Genomic DNA, 19,120 nt, shown 5'->3' on the forward strand with positions numbered 1-19,120 from the left:
CATTCATAATATCCGGAAAACACAAACACAGAGGCTGTAGCAATATCTGGGATTGAGTTAGCCAAAACACAACCGGATATTTCTGTTTTCATTAAGGTATATCCAGTCAAAGTGGTGTGGAATTCATACGCAACGGACCAAGAAAAATCGCAGTAGAAATGGTTTTGGAGAAAAGCAAAGGCTTTTCGTTAGAGAAGTATATAAAATATCATCTATACAAACAGAAATATCATGTTTGTTTGCCGCAGTTCCTCTAGCTTTCTCCCTAGAAAATACGAATGTGCAGAGCTGGTGTCTCCATGTGGCATCAACTAGTGTTTCCCAGCAAAAAATTAAATGTTCCCTGATAAAAAACATTCAAAACAATAAAGTCCGTTGATAATATCCGGAAAAAACAAACACACAGGCAGTAGCAATATCTGGGACTGAGTTAGCCAAAACACAACCGGATATTTCTGGTTTCATCCAGTCATATCTGGTCAAAGTGGTTTGGAATTCCTATGCAATGGACCGAGTAAATCCCTGTAAAAATGGTTTTGGAGAAAAGTAAAGTCCTTTCTTTTTGCAAGTGCATAAAATGTGATCTATACAAACAGAAATATCATGTTTGTTTGCCGCGTTCCTGTAGCTTTCTCCCTAGAAAATACGAATGTGCAGAGCTGGTGTCACCACGTGGAGTCAACTAGTGTTTCTACGGTACAGAATTAAATGTTCCCTCATAAAAAAAACAATCAAAAGAAAAAGTCCATTGATAATATCTGGAAAACACAAACACAGAGGCTTTCACAATATTTCGGGTTGAGTTAGCCATAACACAATTGGGTATTTCTGGTTTCATCCAGTCATACCTGGTCAAAGTGGTGTGGAATTCCTATGCAATGGACCAAGAAAATCACAGTAAAAATGGTTTTGGAGAAAAGCAAAGTCTGTTCCTTAGACAAGTGCATAAAATGTCATCTATACAAACAGAAATATCATGTTTGTTTCCTGCAGTTCCTCTAGCATTCACCCTAGAAAATAGGAATGTGTAGAGCTGGTGTCTCCATGTGGAACCAATTAGTGTTTCCCAGCACAAAATTAAATGTTCCCTGATAAAAAATATTCAAAACAGTAAAGTCCGTTGATAATATCCAGAAATCACAAACACAGAATCTGACGCAATATCTCAGATTGAGATAGTCAAAACACAACCGGTTATTTCTGGTTTCATCCAGTCATATCCGGAAAAAGTGGTGTGGAATTCGTATACATTGGACCCAGACAATCACAGTAAAAATGGTTTTGGAGAAAAGCACAGTCTTTTCTTTAGGCAAGTGCATAAAATGTCATCTATACAAACAGAAATATCATGTTTGTTTGCGGCAGTTCATCTAGCTCTCTCCCTAGAAAATACGAATGTGTAGAGCGGGAGTCTCCATGTGCAATCAACTAGTGTTTCCCAGCACAAACTTAATTATTTCCTGATTAAAAAAAAACATTCAAAAAATAAAGTCTGTCCATAATATCCAGAAACAGAAACACAGAGCCTGTTGCAATATCTGGGAATGAGTTAGCCAAAACACAACCGGATATTTCTGGTTTCATCCAGTCATATCCGGACAAAGTTGTGTTGAAATCGCATGCAATGGACCAAGAAAATCACAGTAAAAATGGTTTTGGAGAAAAGCAAAGTCTTTTCCTTAGGCAAGTGCATAAAATGTCATCTATACAAACAGAAATATCATGTTTGTTGGCCTCAGTTCCTCTAGCTTTCTCCCTAGAAAATTCAAATGTGTAGAGCTGGTGTCTCCATATGGAACCAATTAGTGATTCCCAGCACAAAATTAATTGTTCCCTGATAAAAAACATTCAAAACCATAAAGTCTGTTGATAATATCCAGAAAAATACAAACACAGAGGCTGTAGCAATATCTCAGATTGAGTTAGACAAAACACAACCGGATATTTCTGTTATCATCCAGTCATATCCGGACAAAGTGGTGATGAATTCATATGCAATGGACCGAGAAAATCACAGTAAAAATGGTTTGGGAGAAAAGCAAAGTCTTTTCTTTAGGCAAGTGCGTAAAAGGTTATGTGTACAAACAAAAATATCATGATTGTTTGCCGCAGATCCTCTAGCTTTCTCCCTAGAAAATACGAATGTGTGGAGCTGGTGTCTCCATGTGGAACCAATTAGTGTTTCTACGGTACAAAATTAAATGTTCCCTGATAAAAAGATTCAAAACAATAAAGTCCATCCATAATATCCAGAAAACACAAACACAGAGGCTTTCACAATATTTCGGATTGAGTTAGCCAAAACACAACTGGATATTTCTGGTTTCATCTAGTAATATCCGGACAAAGTCCCGTGGAATTCGTATGCAATGGACTGAGCAAATGAGAGTAAAATGGTTTTGGAGAAAAGCAAAGTCTTTTCGTTAGGCAAGTGCATAAAATGTCATCTATACAAACAGAAATATCATGTTTGTTTGCGGCAGTTCCTCTAGCTTCCTCCCTAGAAAATTAGAATGCGTAGAGCTGGTGTCTCCATGTGGAGTCAACTAGTGTTTCCCAGCACAAAATAAGTGTTCCCTGATAAAAAAACATTCAAAACAATAAAGTCCATTCATAATATCCGGAAAACACAAACACAGAGGCTGTAGCAATATCTGGGATTGAGTTAGCCAAAACACAACCGGAGATTTCTGTTTTCATTAAGGTATATCCAGTCAAAGTGGTGTGGAATTCATACGCAACGGACCAAGAAAAATCGCAGTAGAAATGGTTTTGGAGAAAAGCAAAGGCTTTTCGTTAGAGAAGTATATAAAATATCATCTATACAAACAGAAATATCATGTTTGTTTGCCGCAGTTCCTCTAGTTTTCTCCATAGAAAATACGAATGTGCAGAGCTGGTGTCTCCATGTGGCATCAACTAGTGTTTCCCAGCAAAAAATTAAATGTTCCCTGATAAAAAACATTCAAAACAATAAAGTCCGTTGATAATATCCGGAAAAAACAAACACACAGGCAGTAGCAATATCTGGGACTGAGTTAGCCAAAACACAACCGGATATTTCTGGTTTCATCCAGTCATATCTGGTCAAAGTGGTTTGGAATTCCTATGCAATGGACCGAGTAAATCCCTGTAAAAATGGTTTTGGAGAAAAGTAAAGTCTTTTCTTTTTGCAAGTGCATAAAATGTGATCTATACAAACAGAAATATCATGTTTGTTTGCCGTGTTCCTGTAGCTTTCTCCCTAGAAAATACGAATGTGCAGAGCTGGTGTCTCCACGTGGAGTCAACTAGTGTTTCTACGGTACAGAATTAAATGTTCCCTCATAAAAAAAAACATTCAAAAGAAAAAGTCCATTGATAATATCTGGAAAACACAAACACAGAGGCTTTCACAATATTTCGGGTTGAGTTAGCCATAACACAATTGGGTATTTCTGGTTTCATCCAGTCATACCTGGTCAAAGTGGTGTGGAATTCCTATGCAATGGACCAAGAAAATCACAGTAAAAATGGTTTTGGAGAAAGGAAAGTCTGTTCCTTAGACAAGTGCATAAAATGTCATCTATACAAACAGAAATATCATGTTTGTTTCCTGCAGTTCCTCTAGCATTCACCCTAGAAAATAGGAATGTGTAGAGCTGGTGTCTCCATGTGGAACCAATTAGTGTTTCCCAGCACAAAATTAAATGTTCCCTGATAAAAAATATTCAAAACAGTAAAGTCCGTTGATAATATCCAGAAATCACAAACACAGAATCTGACGCAATATCTCAGATTGAGATAGTCAAAACACAACCGGTTATTTCTGGTTTCATCCAGTCATATCCGGAAAAAGTGGTGTGGAATTCGTATACATTGGACCCAGACAATCACAGTAAAAATGGTTTTGGAGAAAAGCACAGTCTTTTCTTTAGGCAAGTGCATAAAATGTCATCTATACAAACAGAAATATCATGTTTGTTTGCGGCAGTTCATCTAGCTCTCTCCCTAGAAAATACGAATGTGTAGAGCGGGAGTCTCCATGTGCAATCAACTAGTGTTTCCCAGCACAAACTTAATTATTTCCTGATTAAAAAAAAAACATTCAAAAAATAAAGTCTGTCCATAATATCCAGAAACAGAAACACAGAGCCTGTTGCAATATCTGGGAATGAGTTAGCCAAAACACAACCGGATATTTCTGGTTTCATTAAGTCATATCCGGACAAAGTTGTGTTGAAATCGCATGCAATGGACCAAGAAAATCACAGTAAAAATGGTTTTGGAGAAAAGCAAAGTCTTTTCCTTAGGCAAGTGCATAAAATGTCATCTATACAAACAGAAATATCATGTTTGTTGGCCTCAGTTCCTCTAGCTTTCTCCCTAGAAAATTCAAATGTGTAGAGCTGGTGTCTCCATATGGAACCAATTAGTGATTCCCAGCACAAAATTAATTGTTCCCTGATAAAAAACATTCAAAACCATAAAGTCTGTTGACAATATCCAGAAAAATACAAACACAGAGGCTGTAGCAATATCTTGGATTGAGTTAGCCCAAACACAACCGGATATTTCTGTTATCATCCAGTCATATCCGGACAAAGTGGTGATGAATTCATATGCAATGGACCGAGAAAATCACAGTAAAAATGGTTTGGGAGAAAAGCAAAGTCTTTTCTTTAGGCAAGTGCGTAAAAGGTTATGTGTACAAACAAAAATATCATGATTGTTTGCCGCAGATCCTCTAGCTTTCTCCCTAGAAAATACGAATGTGTGGAGCTGGTGTCTCCATGTGGAACCAATTAGTGTTTCTACGGTACAAAATTAAATGTTCCCTGATAAAAAGATTCAAAACAATAAAGTCCATCCATAATATCCAGAAAACACAAACACAGAGGCTTTCACAATATTTCGGATTGAGTTAGCCAAAACACAACTGGATATTTCTGGTTTCATCTAGTAATATCCGGACAAAGTCCCGTGGAATTCGTATGCAATGGACTGAGCAAATGAGAGTAAAATGGTTTTGGAGAAAAGCAAAGTCTTTTCGTTAGGCAAGTGCATAAAATGTCATCTATACAAACAGAAATATCATGTTTGTTTGCGGCAGTTCCTCTAGCTTCCTCCCTAGAAAATTAGAATGCGTAGAGCTGGTGTCTCCATGTGGAGTCAACTAGTGTTTCCCAGCACAAAATAAGTGTTCCCTGATAAAAAAACATTCAAAACAATAAAGTCCATTCATAATATCCGGAAAACACAAACACAGAGGCTGTAGCAATATCTGGGATTGAGTTAGCCAAAACACAACCGGAGATTTCTGTTTTCATTAAGGTATATCCAGTCAAAGTGGTGTGGAATTCATACGCAACGGACCAAGAAAAATCGCAGTAGAAATGGTTTTGGAGAAAAGCAAAGGCTTTTCGTTAGAGAAGTATATAAAATATCATCTATACAAACAGAAATATCATGTTTGTTTGCCGCAGTTCCTCTAGTTTTCTCCATAGAAAATACGAATGTGCAGAGCTGGTGTCTCCATGTGGCATCAACTAGTGTTTCCCAGCAAAAAATTAAATGTTCCCTGATAAAAAACATTCAAAACAATAAAGTCCGTTGATAATATCCGGAAAAAACAAACACACAGGCAGTAGCAATATCTGGGACTGAGTTAGCCAAAACACAACCGGATATTTCTGGTTTCATCCAGTCATATCTGGTCAAAGTGGTTTGGAATTCCTATGCAATGGACCGAGTAAATCCCTGTAAAAATGGTTTTGGAGAAAAGTAAAGTCTTTTCTTTTTGCAAGTGCATAAAATGTGATCTATACAAACAGAAATATCATGTTTGTTTGCCGCGTTCCTGTAGCTTTCTCCCTAGAAAATACGAATGTGCAGAGCTGGTGTCTCCACGTGGAGTCAACTAGTGTTTCTACGGTACAGAATTAAATGTTCCCTCATAAAAAAAACATTCAAAAGAAAAAGTCCATTGATAATATCTGGAAAACACAAACACAGAGGCTTTCACAATATTTCGGGTTGAGTTAGCCATAACACAATTGGGTATTTCTGGTTTCATCCAGTCATACCTGGTCAAAGTGGTGTGGAATTCCTATGCAATGGACCAAGAAAATCACAGTAAAAATGGTTTTGGAGAAAAGCAAAGTCTGTTCCTTAGACAAGTGCATAAAATGTCATCTATACAAACAGAAATATCATGTTTGTTTCCTGCAGTTCCTCTAGCATTCACCCTAGAAAATAGGAATGTGTAGAGCTGGTGTCTCCATGTGGAACCAATTAGTGTTTCCCAGCACAAAATTAAATGTTCCCTGATAAAAAATATTCAAAACAGTAAAGTCCGTTGATAATATCCAGAAATCACAAACACAGAATCTGACGCAATATCTCAGATTGAGATAGTCAAAACACAACCGGTTATTTCTGGTTTCATCCAGTCATATCCGGAAAAAGTGGTGTGGAATTCGTATACATTGGACCCAGACAATCACAGTAAAAATGGTTTTGGAGAAAAGCACAGTCTTTTCTTTAGGAAAGTGCATAAAATGTCATCTATACAAACAGAAATATCATGTTTGTTTGCGGCAGTTCATCTAGCTCTCTCCCTAGAAAATACGAATGTGTAGAGCGGGAGTCTCCATGTGCAATCAACTAGTGTTTCCCAGCACAAACTTAATTATTTCCTGATTAAAAAAAAAACATTCAAAAAATAAAGTCTGTCCATAATATCCAGAAACAGAAACACAGAGCCTGTTGCAATATCTGGGAATGAGTTAGCCAAAACACAACCGGATATTTCTGGTTTCATTAAGTCATATCCGGACAAAGTTGTGTTGAAATCGCATGCAATGGACCAAGAAAATCACAGTAAAAATGGTTTTGGAGAAAAGCAAAGTCTTTTCCTTAGGCAAGTGCATAAAATGTCATCTATACAAACAGAAATATCATGTTTGTTGGCCTCAGTTCCTCTAGCTTTCTCCCTAGAAAATTCAAATGTGTAGAGCTGGTGTCTCCATATGGAACCAATTAGTGATTCCCAGCACAAAATTAATTGTTCCCTGATAAAAAACATTCAAAACCATAAAGTCTGTTGACAATATCCAGAAAAATACAAACACAGAGGCTGTAGCAATATCTTGGATTGAGTTAGCCCAAACACAACCGGATATTTCTGGTTTGATCCAGTCATATCCGGACAAAGTGGTGATGAATTCATATGCAATGGACCGAGAAAATCACAGTAAAAATGGTTTGGGAGAAAAGCAAAGTCTTTTCTTTAGGCAAGTGCGTAAAAGGTTATGTGTACAAACAAAAATATCATGATTGTTTGCCGCAGATCCTCTAGCTTTCTCCCTAGAAAATACGAATGTGTGGAGCTGGTGTCTCCATGTGGAACCAATTAGTGTTTCTAAGGTACAAAATTAAATGTTCCCTGATAAAAAGATTCAAAACAATAAAGTCCATCCATAATATCCAGAAAACACAAACACAGAGGCTTTCACAATATTTCGGATTGAGTTAGCCAAAACACAACTGGATATTTCTGGTTTCATCTAGTAATATCCGGACAAAGTCCCGTGGAATTCGTATGCAATGGACTGAGCAAATGAGAGTAAAATGGTTTTGGAGAAAAGCAAAGTCTTTTCGTTAGGCAAGTGCATAAAATGTCATCTATACAAACAGAAATATCATGTTTGTTTGCGGCAGTTCCTCTAGCTTCCTCCCTAGAAAATTAGAACGCGTAGAGCTGGTGTCTCCATGTGGAGTCAACTAGTGTTTCCCAGCACAAAATAAGTGTTCCCTGATAAAAAAACATTCAAAACAATAAAGTCCATTCATAATATCCGGAAAACACAAACACAGAGGCTGTAGCAATATCTGGGATTGAGTTATCCAAAACACAACCGGAGATTTCTGTTTTCATTAAGGTATATCCAGTCAAAGTGGTGTGGAATTCATACGCAACGGACCAAGAAAAATCGCAGTAGAAATGGTTTTGGAGAAAAGCAAAGGCTTTTCGTTAGAGAAGTATATAAAATATCATCTATACAAACAGAAATATCATGTTTGTTTGCCGCAGTTCCTCTAGCTTTCTCCCTAGAAAATACGAATGTGCAGAGCTGGTGTCTCCATGTGGCATCAACTAGTGTTTCCCAGCAAAAAATTAAATGTTCCCTGATAAAAAACATTCAAAACAATAAAGTCCGTTGATAATATCCGGAAAAAACAAACACACAGGCAGTAGCAATATCTGGGACTGAGTTAGCCAAAACACAACCGGATATTTCTGGTTTCATCCAGTCATATCTGGTCAAAGTGGTTTGGAATTCCTATGCAATGGACCGAGTAAATCCCTGTAAAAATGGTTTTGGAGAAAAGTAAAGTCCTTTCTTTTTGCAAGTGCATAAAATGTGATCTATACAAACAGAAATATCATGTTTGTTTGCCGCGTTCCTGTAGCTTTCTCCCTAGAAAATACGAATGTGCAGAGCTGGTGTCTCCACGTGGAGTCAACTAGTGTTTCTACGGTACAGAATTAAATGTTCCCTCATAAAAAAAACATTCAAAAGAAAAAGTCCATTGATAATATCTGGAAAACACAAACACAGAGGCTTTCACAATATTTAGGGTTGAGTTAGCCATAACACAATTGGGTATTTCTGGTTTCATCCGGTCATACCTGGTCAAAGTGGTGTGGAATTCCTATGCAATGGACCAAGAAAATCACAGTAAAAATGGTTTTGGAGAAAAGCAAAGTCTGTTCCTTAGACAAGTGCATAAAATGTCATCTATACAAACAGAAATATCATGTTTGTTTCCTGCAGTTCCTCTAGCATTCACCCTAGAAAATAGGAATGTGTAGAGCTGGTGTCTCCATGTGGAACCAATTAGTGTTTCCCAGCACAAAATTAAATGTTCCCTGATAAAAAATATTCAAAACAGTAAAGTCCGTTGATAATATCCAGAAATCACAAATACAGAATCTGACGCAATATCTCAGATTGAGATAGTCAAAACACAACCGGTTATTTCTGGTTTCATCCAGTCATATCCGGAAAAAGTGGTGTGGAATTCGTATACATTGGACCCAGACAATCACAGTAAAAATGGTTTTGGAGAAAAGCACAGTCTTTTCTTTAGGCAAGTGCATAAAATGTCATCTATACAAACAGAAATATCATGTTTGTTTGCGGCAGTTCATCTAGCTCTCTCCCGAGAAAATACGAATGTGTAGAGCGGGAGTCTCCATGTGCAATCAACTAGTGTTTCCCAGCACAAACTTAATTATTTCCTGATAAAAAAAACATTCAAAAAATAAAGTCTGTCCATAATATCCAGAAACAGAAACACAGAGCCTGTTGCAATATCTGGGAATGAGTTAGCCAAAACACAACCGGATATTTCTGGTTTCATCCAGTCATATCTGGACAAAGTTGTGTTGAAATCGCATGCAATGGACCGAGAAAATCACAGTAAAAATGGTTTTGGAGAAAAGCAAAGTCTTTTCCTTAGGCAAGTGCATAAAATGTCATCTATACAAACAGAAATATCATGTTTGTTGGCCTCAGTTCCTCTAGCTTTCTCCCTAGAAAATTCAAATGTGTAGAGCTGGTGTCTCCATATGGAACCAATTAGTGATTCCCAGCACAAAATTAATTGTTCCCTGATAAAAAACATTCAAAACAGTAAAGTCCGTTGATAATATCCAGAAAAATACAAACACAGAGGCTGTAGCAATATCTTGGATTGAGTTAGCCCAAACACAACCGGATATTTCTGGTTTGATCCAGTCATATCCGGACAAAGTGGTGATGAATTCATATGCAATGGACCGAGAAAATCACAGTAAAAATGGTTTGGGAGAAAAGCAAAGTCTTTTCTTTAGGCAAGTGCGTAAAAGGTTATGTGTACAAACAAAAATATCATGATTGTTTGCCGCAGATCCTCTAGCTTTCTCCCTAGAAAATACGAATGTGTGGAGCTGGTGTCTCCATGTGGAACCAATTAGTGTTTCTACGGTACAAAATTAAATGTTCCCTGATAAAAAGATTCAAAACAATAAAGTCCATCCATAATATCCAGAAAACACAAACACAGAGGCTTTCACAATATTTCGGATTGAGTTAGCCAAAACACAACTGGATATTTCTGGTTTCATCTAGTAATATCTGGACAAAGTCCCGTGGAATTCGTATGCAATGGACTGAGCAAATGAGAGTAAAATGGTTTTGGAGAAAAGCAAAGTCTTTTCGTTAGGCAAGTGCATAAAATGTCATCTATACAAACAGAAATATCATGTTTGTTTGCGGCAGTTCCTCTAGCTTCCTCCCTAGAAAATTAGAACGCGTAGAGCTGGTGTCTCCATGTGGAGTCAACTAGTGTTTCCCAGCACAAAATAAGTGTTCCCTGATAAAAAAACATTCAAAACAATAAAGTCCATTCATAATATCCGGAAAACACAAACACAGAGGCTGTAGCAATATCTGGGATTGAGTTAGCCAAAACACAACCGGATATTTCTGTTTTCATTAAGGTATATCCAGTCAAAGTGGTGTGGAATTCATACGCAACGGACCAAGAAAAATCGCAGTAGAAATGGTTTTGGAGAAAAGCAAAGGCTTTTCGTTAGAGAAGTATATAAAATATCATCTATACAAACAGAAATATCATGTTTGTTTGCCGCAGTTCCTCTAGCTTTCTCCCTAGAAAATACGAATGTGCAGAGCTGGTGTCTCCATGTGGCATCAACTAGTGTTTCCCAGCAAAAAATTAAATGTTCCCTGATAAAAAACATTCAAAACAATAAAGTCCGTTGATAATATCCGGAAAAAACAAACACACAGGCAGTAGCAATATCTGGGACTGAGTTAGCCAAAACACAACCGGATATTTCTGGTTTCATCCAGTCATATCTGGTCAAAGTGGTTTGGAATTCCTATGCAATGGACCGAGTAAATCCCTGTAAAAATGGTTTTGGAGAAAAGTAAAGTCCTTTCTTTTTGCAAGTGCATAAAATGTGATCTATACAAACAGAAATATCATGTTTGTTTGCCGCGTTCCTGTAGCTTTCTCCCTAGAAAATACGAATGTGCAGAGCTGGTGTCTCCACGTGGAGTCAACTAGTGTTTCTACGGTACAGAATTAAATGTTCCCTCATAAAAAAAACAATCAAAAGAAAAAGTCCATTGATAATATCTGGAAAACACAAACACAGAGGCTTTCACAATATTTCGGGTTGAGTTAGCCATAACACAATTGGGTATTTCTGGTTTCATCCAGTCATACCTGGTCAAAGTGGTGTGGAATTCCTATGCAATGGACCAAGAAAATCACAGTAAAAATGGTTTTGGAGAAAAGCAAAGTCTGTTCCTTAGACAAGTGCATAAAATGTCATCTATACAAACAGAAATATCATGTTTGTTTCCTGCAGTTCCTCTAGCATTCACCCTAGAAAATAGGAATGTGTAGAGCTGGTGTCTCCATGTGGAACCAATTAGTGTTTCCCAGCACAAAATTAAATGTTCCCTGATAAAAAATATTCAAAACAGTAAAGTCCGTTGATAATATCCAGAAATCACAAACACAGAATCTGACGCAATATCTCAGATTGAGATAGTCAAAACACAACCGGTTATTTCTGGTTTCATCCAGTCATATCCGGAAAAAGTGGTGTGGAATTCGTATACATTGGACCCAGACAATCACAGTAAAAATGGTTTTGGAGAAAAGCACAGTCTTTTCTTTAGGCAAGTGCATAAAATGTCATCTATACAAATAGAAATATCATGTTTGTTTGCGGCAGTTCATCTAGCTCTCTCCCGAGAAAATACGAATGTGTAGAGCGGGAGTCTCCATGTGCAATCAACTAGTGTTTCCCAGCACAAACTTAATTATTTCCTGATTAAAAAAAAACATTCAAAAAATAAAGTCTGTCCATAATATCCAGAAACAGAAACACAGAGCCTGTTGCAATATCTGGGAATGAGTTAGCCAAAACACAACCGGATATTTCTGGTTTCACCCAGTCATATCCGGACAAAGTTGTGTTGAAATCGCATGCAATGGACCGAGAAAATCACAGTAAAAATGGTTTTGGAGAAAAGCAAAGTCTGTTCCTTAGACAAGTGCATAAAATGTCATCTATACAAACAGAAATATCATGTTTGTTGGCCTCAGTTCCTCTAGCTTTCTCCCTAGAAAATTCAAATGTGTAGAGCTGGTGTCTCCATATGGAACCAATTAGTGATTCCCAGCACAAAATTAATTGTTCCCTGATAAAAAACATTCAAAACCATAAAGTCTGTTGATAATATCCAGAAAAATACAAACACAGAGGCTGTAGCAATATCTCAGATTGAGTTAGACAAAACACAACCGGATATTTCTGTTATCATCCAGTCATATCCGGACAAAGTGGTGATGAATTCATATGCAATGGACCGAGAAAATCACAGTAAAAATGGTTTGGGAGAAAAGCAAAGTCTTTTCTTTAGGCAAGTGCATAAAAGGTTATGTGTACAAACAAAAATATCATGATTGTTTGCCGCAGATCCTCTAGCTTTCTCCCTAGAAAATACGAATGTGTGGAGCTGGTGTCTCCATGTGGAACCAATTAGTGTTTCTACGGTACAAAATTAAATGTTCCCTGATAAAAAGATTCAAAACAATAAAGTCCATCCATAATATCCAGAAAACACAAACACAGAGGCTTTCACGATATTTCGGATTGAGTTAGCCAAAACACAACTGGATATTTCTGGTTTCATCTAGTAATATCCGGACAAAGTCCCGTGGAATTCGTATGCAATGGACTGAGCAAATGAGAGTAAAATGGTTTTGGAGAAAAGCAAAGTCTTTTCGTTAGGCAAGTGCATAAAATGTCATCTATACAAACAGAAATATCATGTTTGTTTGCGGCAGTTCCTCTAGCTTCCTCCCTAGAAAATTAGAACGCGTAGAGCTGGTGTCTCCATGTGGAGTCAACTAGTGTTTCCCAGCACAAAATAAGTGTTCCCTGATAAAAAAACATTCAAAACAATAAAGTCCATTCATAATATCCGGAAAACACAAACACAGAGGCTGTAGCAATATCTGGGATTGAGTTAGCCAAAACACAACCGGATATTTCTGTTTTCATTAAGGTATATCCAGTCAAAGTGGTGTGGAATTCATACGCAACGGACCAAGAAAAATCGCAGTAGAAATGGTTTTGGAGAAAAGCAAAGGCTTTTCGTTAGAGAAGTATATAAAATATCATCTATACAAACAGAAATATCATGTTTGTTTGCCGCAGTTCCTCTAGCTTTCTCCCTAGAAAATACGAATGTGCAGAGCTGGTGTCTCCATGTGGCATCAACTAGTGTTTCCCAGCAAAAAATTAAATGTTCCCTGATAAAAAACATTCAAAACAATAAAGTCCGTTGATAATATCCGGAAAAAACAAACACACAGGCAGTAGCAATATCTGGGACTGAGTTAGCCAAAACACAACCGGATATTTCTGGTTTCATCCAGTCATATCTGGTCAAAGTGGTTTGGAATTCCTATGCAATGGACCGAGTAAATCCCTGTAAAAATGGTTTTGGAGAAAAGTAAAGTCCTTTCTTTTTGCAAGTGCATAAAATGTGATCTATACAAACAGAAATATCATGTTTGTTTGCCGCGTTCCTGTAGCTTTCTCCCTAGAAAATACGAATGTGCAGAGCTGGTGTCTCCACGTGGAGTCAACTAGTGTTTCTACGGTACAGAATTAAATGTTCCCTCATAAAAAAAACAATCAAAAGAAAAAGTCCATTGATAATATCTGGAAAACACAAACACAGAGGCTTTCACAATATTTCGGGTTGAGTTAGCCATAACACAATTGGGTATTTCTGGTTTCATCCAGTCATACCTGGTCAAAGTGGTGTGGAATTCCTATGCAATGGACCAAGAAAATCACAGTAAAAATGGTTTTGGAGAAAAGCAAAGTCTGTTCCTTAGACAAGTGCATAAAATGTCATCTATACAAACAGAAATATCATGTTTGTTTCCTGCAGTTCCTCTAGCATTCACCCTAGAAAATAGGAATGTGTAGAGCTGGTGTCTCCATGTGGAACCAATTAGTGTTTCCCAGCACAAAATTAAATGTTCCCTGATAAAAAATATTCAAAACAGTAAAGTCCGTTGATAATATCCAGAAATCACAAACACAGAATCTGACGCAATATCTCAGATTGAGATAGTCAAAACACAACCGGTTATTTCTGGTTTCATCCAGTCATATCCGGAAAAAGTGGTGTGGAATTCGTATACATTGGACCCAGACAATCACAGTAAAAATGGTTTTGGAGAAAAGCACAGTCTTTTCTTTAGGCAAGTGCATAAAATGTCATCTATACAAACAGAAATATCATGTTTGTTTGCGGCAGTTCATCTAGCTCTCTCCCTAGAAAATACGAATGTGTAGAGCGGGAGTCTCCATGTGCAATCAACTAGTGTTTCCCAGCACAAACTTAATTATTTCCTGATTAAAAAAAAACATTCAAAAAATAAAGTCTGTCCATAATATCCAGAAACAGAAACACAGAGCCTGTTGCAATATCTGGGAATGAGTTAGCCAAAACACAACCGGATATTTCTGGTTTCATCCAGTCATATCCGGACAAAGTTGTGTTGAAATCGCATGCAATGGACCGAGAAAATCACAGTAAAAATGGTTTTGGAGAAAAGCAAAGTCTTTTCCTTAGGCAAGTGCATAAAATGTCATCTATACAAACAGAAATATCATGTTTGTTGGCCTCAGTTCCTCTAGCTTTCTCCCTAGAAAATTCAAATGTGTAGAGCTGGTGTCTCCATATGGAACCAATTAGTGATTCCCAGCACAAAATTAATTGTTCCCTGATAAAAAACATTCAAAACCATAAAGTCTGTTGACAATATCCAGAAAAATACAAACACAGAGGCTGTAGCAATATCTTGGATTGAGTTAGCCCAAACACAACCGGATATTTCTGGTTTGATCCAGTCATATCCGGACAAAGTGGTGATGAATTCATATGCAATGGACCGAGAAAATCACAGTAAAAATGGTTTGGGAGAAAAGCAAAGTCTTTTCTTTAGGCAAGTGCGTAAAAGGTTATGTGTACAAACAAAAATATCATGATTGTTTGCCGCAGATCCTCTAGCTTTCTCCCTAGAAAATACGAATGTGTGGAGCTGGTGTCTCCATGTGGAACCAATTAGTGTTTCTACGGTACAAAATTAAATGTTCCCTGATAAAAAGATTCAAAACAATAAAGTCCATCCATAATATCCAGAAAACACAAACACAGAGGCTTTCACAATATTTCGGATTGAGTTAGCCAAAACACAACTGGATATTTCTGGTTTCATCTAGTAATATCCGGACAAAGTCCCGTGGAATTCGTATGCAATGGACTGAGCAAATGAGAGTAAAATGGTTTTGGAGAAAAGCAAAGTCTTTTCGTTAGGCAAGTGCATAAAATGTCATCTATACAAACAGAAATATCATGTTTGTTTGCGGCAGTTCCTCTAGCTTCCTCCCTAGAAAATTAGAACGCGTAGAGCTGGTGTCTCCATGTGGAGTCAACTAGTGTTTCCCAGCACAAAATAAGTGTTCCCTGATAAAAAAACATTCAAAACAATAAAGTCCATTCATAATATCCGGAAAACACAAACACAGAGGCTGTAGCAATATCTGGGATTGAGTTAGCCAAAACACAACCGGAGATTTCTGTTTTCATTAAGGTATATCCAGTCAAAGTGGTGTGGAATTCATACGCAACGGACCAAGAAAAATCGCAGTAGAAATGGTTTTGGAGAAAAGCAAAGGCTTTTCGTTAGAGAAGTATATAAAATATCATCTATACAAACAGAAATATCATGTTTGTTTGCCGCAGTTCCTCTAGCTTTCTCCCTAGAAAATACGAATGTGCAGAGCTGGTGTCTCCATGTGGCATCAACTAGTGTTTCCCAGCAAAAAATTAAATGTTCCCTGATAAAAAACATTCAAAACAATAAAGTCCGTTGATAATATCCGGAAAAAACAAACACACAGGCAGTAGCAATATCTGGGACTGAGTTAGCCAAAACACAACCGGATATTTCTGGTTTCATCCAGTCATATCTGGTCAAAGTGGTTTGGAATTCCTATGCAATGGACCGAGTAAATCCCTGTAAAAATGGTTTTGGAGAAAAGTAAAGTCTTTTCTTTTTGCAAGTGCATAAAATGTGATCCATACAAACAGAAATATCATGTTTGTTTGCCGCGTTCCTGTAGCTTTCTCCCTAGAAAATACGAATGTGCAGAGCTGGTGTCTCCACGTGGAGTCAACTAGTGTTTCTACGGTACAGAATTAAATGTTCCCTCATAAAAAAAACATTCAAAAGAAAAAGTCCATTGATAATATCTGGAAAACACAAACACAGAGGCTTTCACAATATTTCGGGTTGAGTTAGCCATAACACAATTGGGTATTTCTGGTTTCATCCGGTCATACCTGGTCAAAGTGGTGTGGAATTCCTATGCAATGGACCAAGAAAATCACAGTAAAAATGGTTTTGGAGAAAAGCAAAGTCTGTTCCTTAGACAAGTGCATAAAATGTCATCTATACAAACAGAAATATCATGTTTGTTTCCTGCAGTTCCTCTAGCATTCACCCTAGAAAATAGGAATGTGTAGAGCTGGTGTCTCCATGTGGAACCAATTAGTGTTTCCCAGCACAAAATTAAATGTTCCCTGATAAAAAATATTCAAAACAGTAAAGTCCGTTGATAATATCCAGAAATCACAAATACAGAATCTGACGCAATATCTCAGATTGAGATAGTCAAAACACAACCGGTTATTTCTGGTTTCATCCAGTCATATCCGGAAAAAGTGGTGTGGAATTCGTATACATTGGACCCAGACAATCACAGTAAAAATGGTTTTGGAGAAAAGCACAGTCTTTTCTTTAGGCAAGTGCATAAAATGTCATCTATACAAACAGAAATATCATGTTTGTTTGCGGCAGTTCATCTAGCTCTCTCCCGAGAAAATACGAATGTGTAGAGCGGGAGTCTCCATGTGCAATCAACTAGTGTTTCCCAGCACAAACTTAATTATTTCCTGATAAAAAAAACATTCAAAAAATAAAGTCTGTCCATAATATCCAGAAACAGAAACACAGAGCCTGTTGCAATATCTGGGAATGAGTTAGCCAAAACACAACCGGATATTTCTGGTTTCATCCAGTCATATCCGGACAAAGTTGTGTTGAAATCGCATGCAATGGACCGAGAAAATCACAGTAAAAATGGTTTTGGAGAAAAGCAAAGTCTTTTCCTTAGGCAAGTGCATAAAATGTCATCTATACAAACAGAAATATCATGTTTGTTGGCCTCAGTTCCTCTAGCTTTCTCCCTAGAAAATTCAAATGTGTAGAGCTGGTGTCTCCATATGGAACCAATTAGTGATTCCCAGCACAAAATTAATTGTTCCCTGATAAAAAAACATTCAAAACCATAAAGTCTGTTGATAATATCCAGAAAAATACAAACACAGAGGCTGTAGCAATATCTTGGATTGAGTTAGCCCAAACACAACCGGATATTTCTGGTTTGATCCAGTCATATCCGGACAAAGTGGTGATGAATTCATATGCAATGGACCGAGAAAATCACAGTAAAAATGGTTTGGGAGAAAAGCAAAGTCTTTTCTTTAGGCAAGTGCGTAAAAGTTTATGTGTACAAACAAAAATATCATGATTGTTTGCCGCAGATCCTCTAGCTTTCTCCCTAGAAAATACGAATGTGTGGAGCTGGTGTCTCCATGTGGAACCAATTAGTGTTTCTACGGTACAAAATTAAATGTTCCCTGATAAAAAGATTCAAAACAATAAAGTCCATCCATAATATCCAGAAAACACAAACACAGAGGCTTTCACAATATTTCGGATTGAGTTAGCCAAAACACAACTGGATATTTCTGGTTTCATCTAGTAATATCTGGACAAAGTCCCGTGGAATTCGTATGCAATGGACTGAGCAAATGAGAGTAAAATGGTTTTGGAGAAAAGCAAAGTCTTTTCGTTAGGCAAGTGCATAAAATGTCATCTATACAAACAGAAATATCATGTTTGTTTGCGGCAGTTCCTCTAGCTTCCTCCCTAGAAAATTAGAACGCGTAGAGCTGGTGTCTCCATGTGGAGTCAACTAGTGTTTCCCAGCACAAAATAAGTGTTCCCTGATAAAAAAACATTCAAAACAATAAAGTCCATTCATAATATCCGGAAAACACAAACACAGAGGCTGTAGCAATATCTGGGATTGAGTTAGCCAAAACACAACCGGATATTTCTGTTTTCATTAAGGTATATCCAGTCAAAGTGGTGTGGAATTCATACGCAACGGACCAAGAAAAATCGCAGTAGAAATGGTTTTGGAGAAAAGCAAAGGCTTTTCGTTAGAGAAGTATATAAAATATCATCTATACAAACAGAAATATCATGTTTGTTTGCCGCAGTTCCTCTAGCTTTCTCCCTAGAAAATACGAATGTGCAGAGCTGGTGTCTCCATGTGGCATCAACTAGTGTTTCCCAGCAAAAAATTAAATGTTCCCTGATAAAAAACATTCAAAACAATAAAGTCCGTTGATAATATCCGGAAAAAACAAACACACAGGCAGTAGCAATATCTGGGACTGAGTTAGCCAAAACACAACCGGATATTTCTGGTTTCATCCAGTCATATCTGGTCAAAGTGGTTTGGAATTCCTATGCAATGGACCGAGTAAATCCCTGTAAAAATGGTTTTGGAGAAAAGTAAAGTCCTTTCTTTTTGCAAGTGCATAAAATGTGATCTATACAAACAGAAATATCATGTTTGTTTGCCGCGTTCCTGTAGCTTTCTCCCTAGAAAATACGAATGTGCAGAGCTGGTGTCTCCACGTGGAGTCAACTAGTGTTTCTACGGTACAGAATTAAATGTTCCCTCATAAAAAAAAATACAAAAGAAAAAGTCCGTTGATAATATCTGGAAAACACAAACACAGAGGCTTTCACAATATTTCGGGTTGAGTTAGCCATAACACAATTGGGTATTTCTGGTTTCATCCGGTCATACCTGGTCAAAGTGGTGTGG

Source organism: Lepus europaeus, unplaced genomic scaffold, assembly GCF_033115175.1.
Source record: "Lepus europaeus isolate LE1 unplaced genomic scaffold, mLepTim1.pri SCAFFOLD_39, whole genome shotgun sequence".
Lineage (NCBI taxonomy): Eukaryota > Metazoa > Chordata > Mammalia > Lagomorpha > Leporidae > Lepus > Lepus europaeus.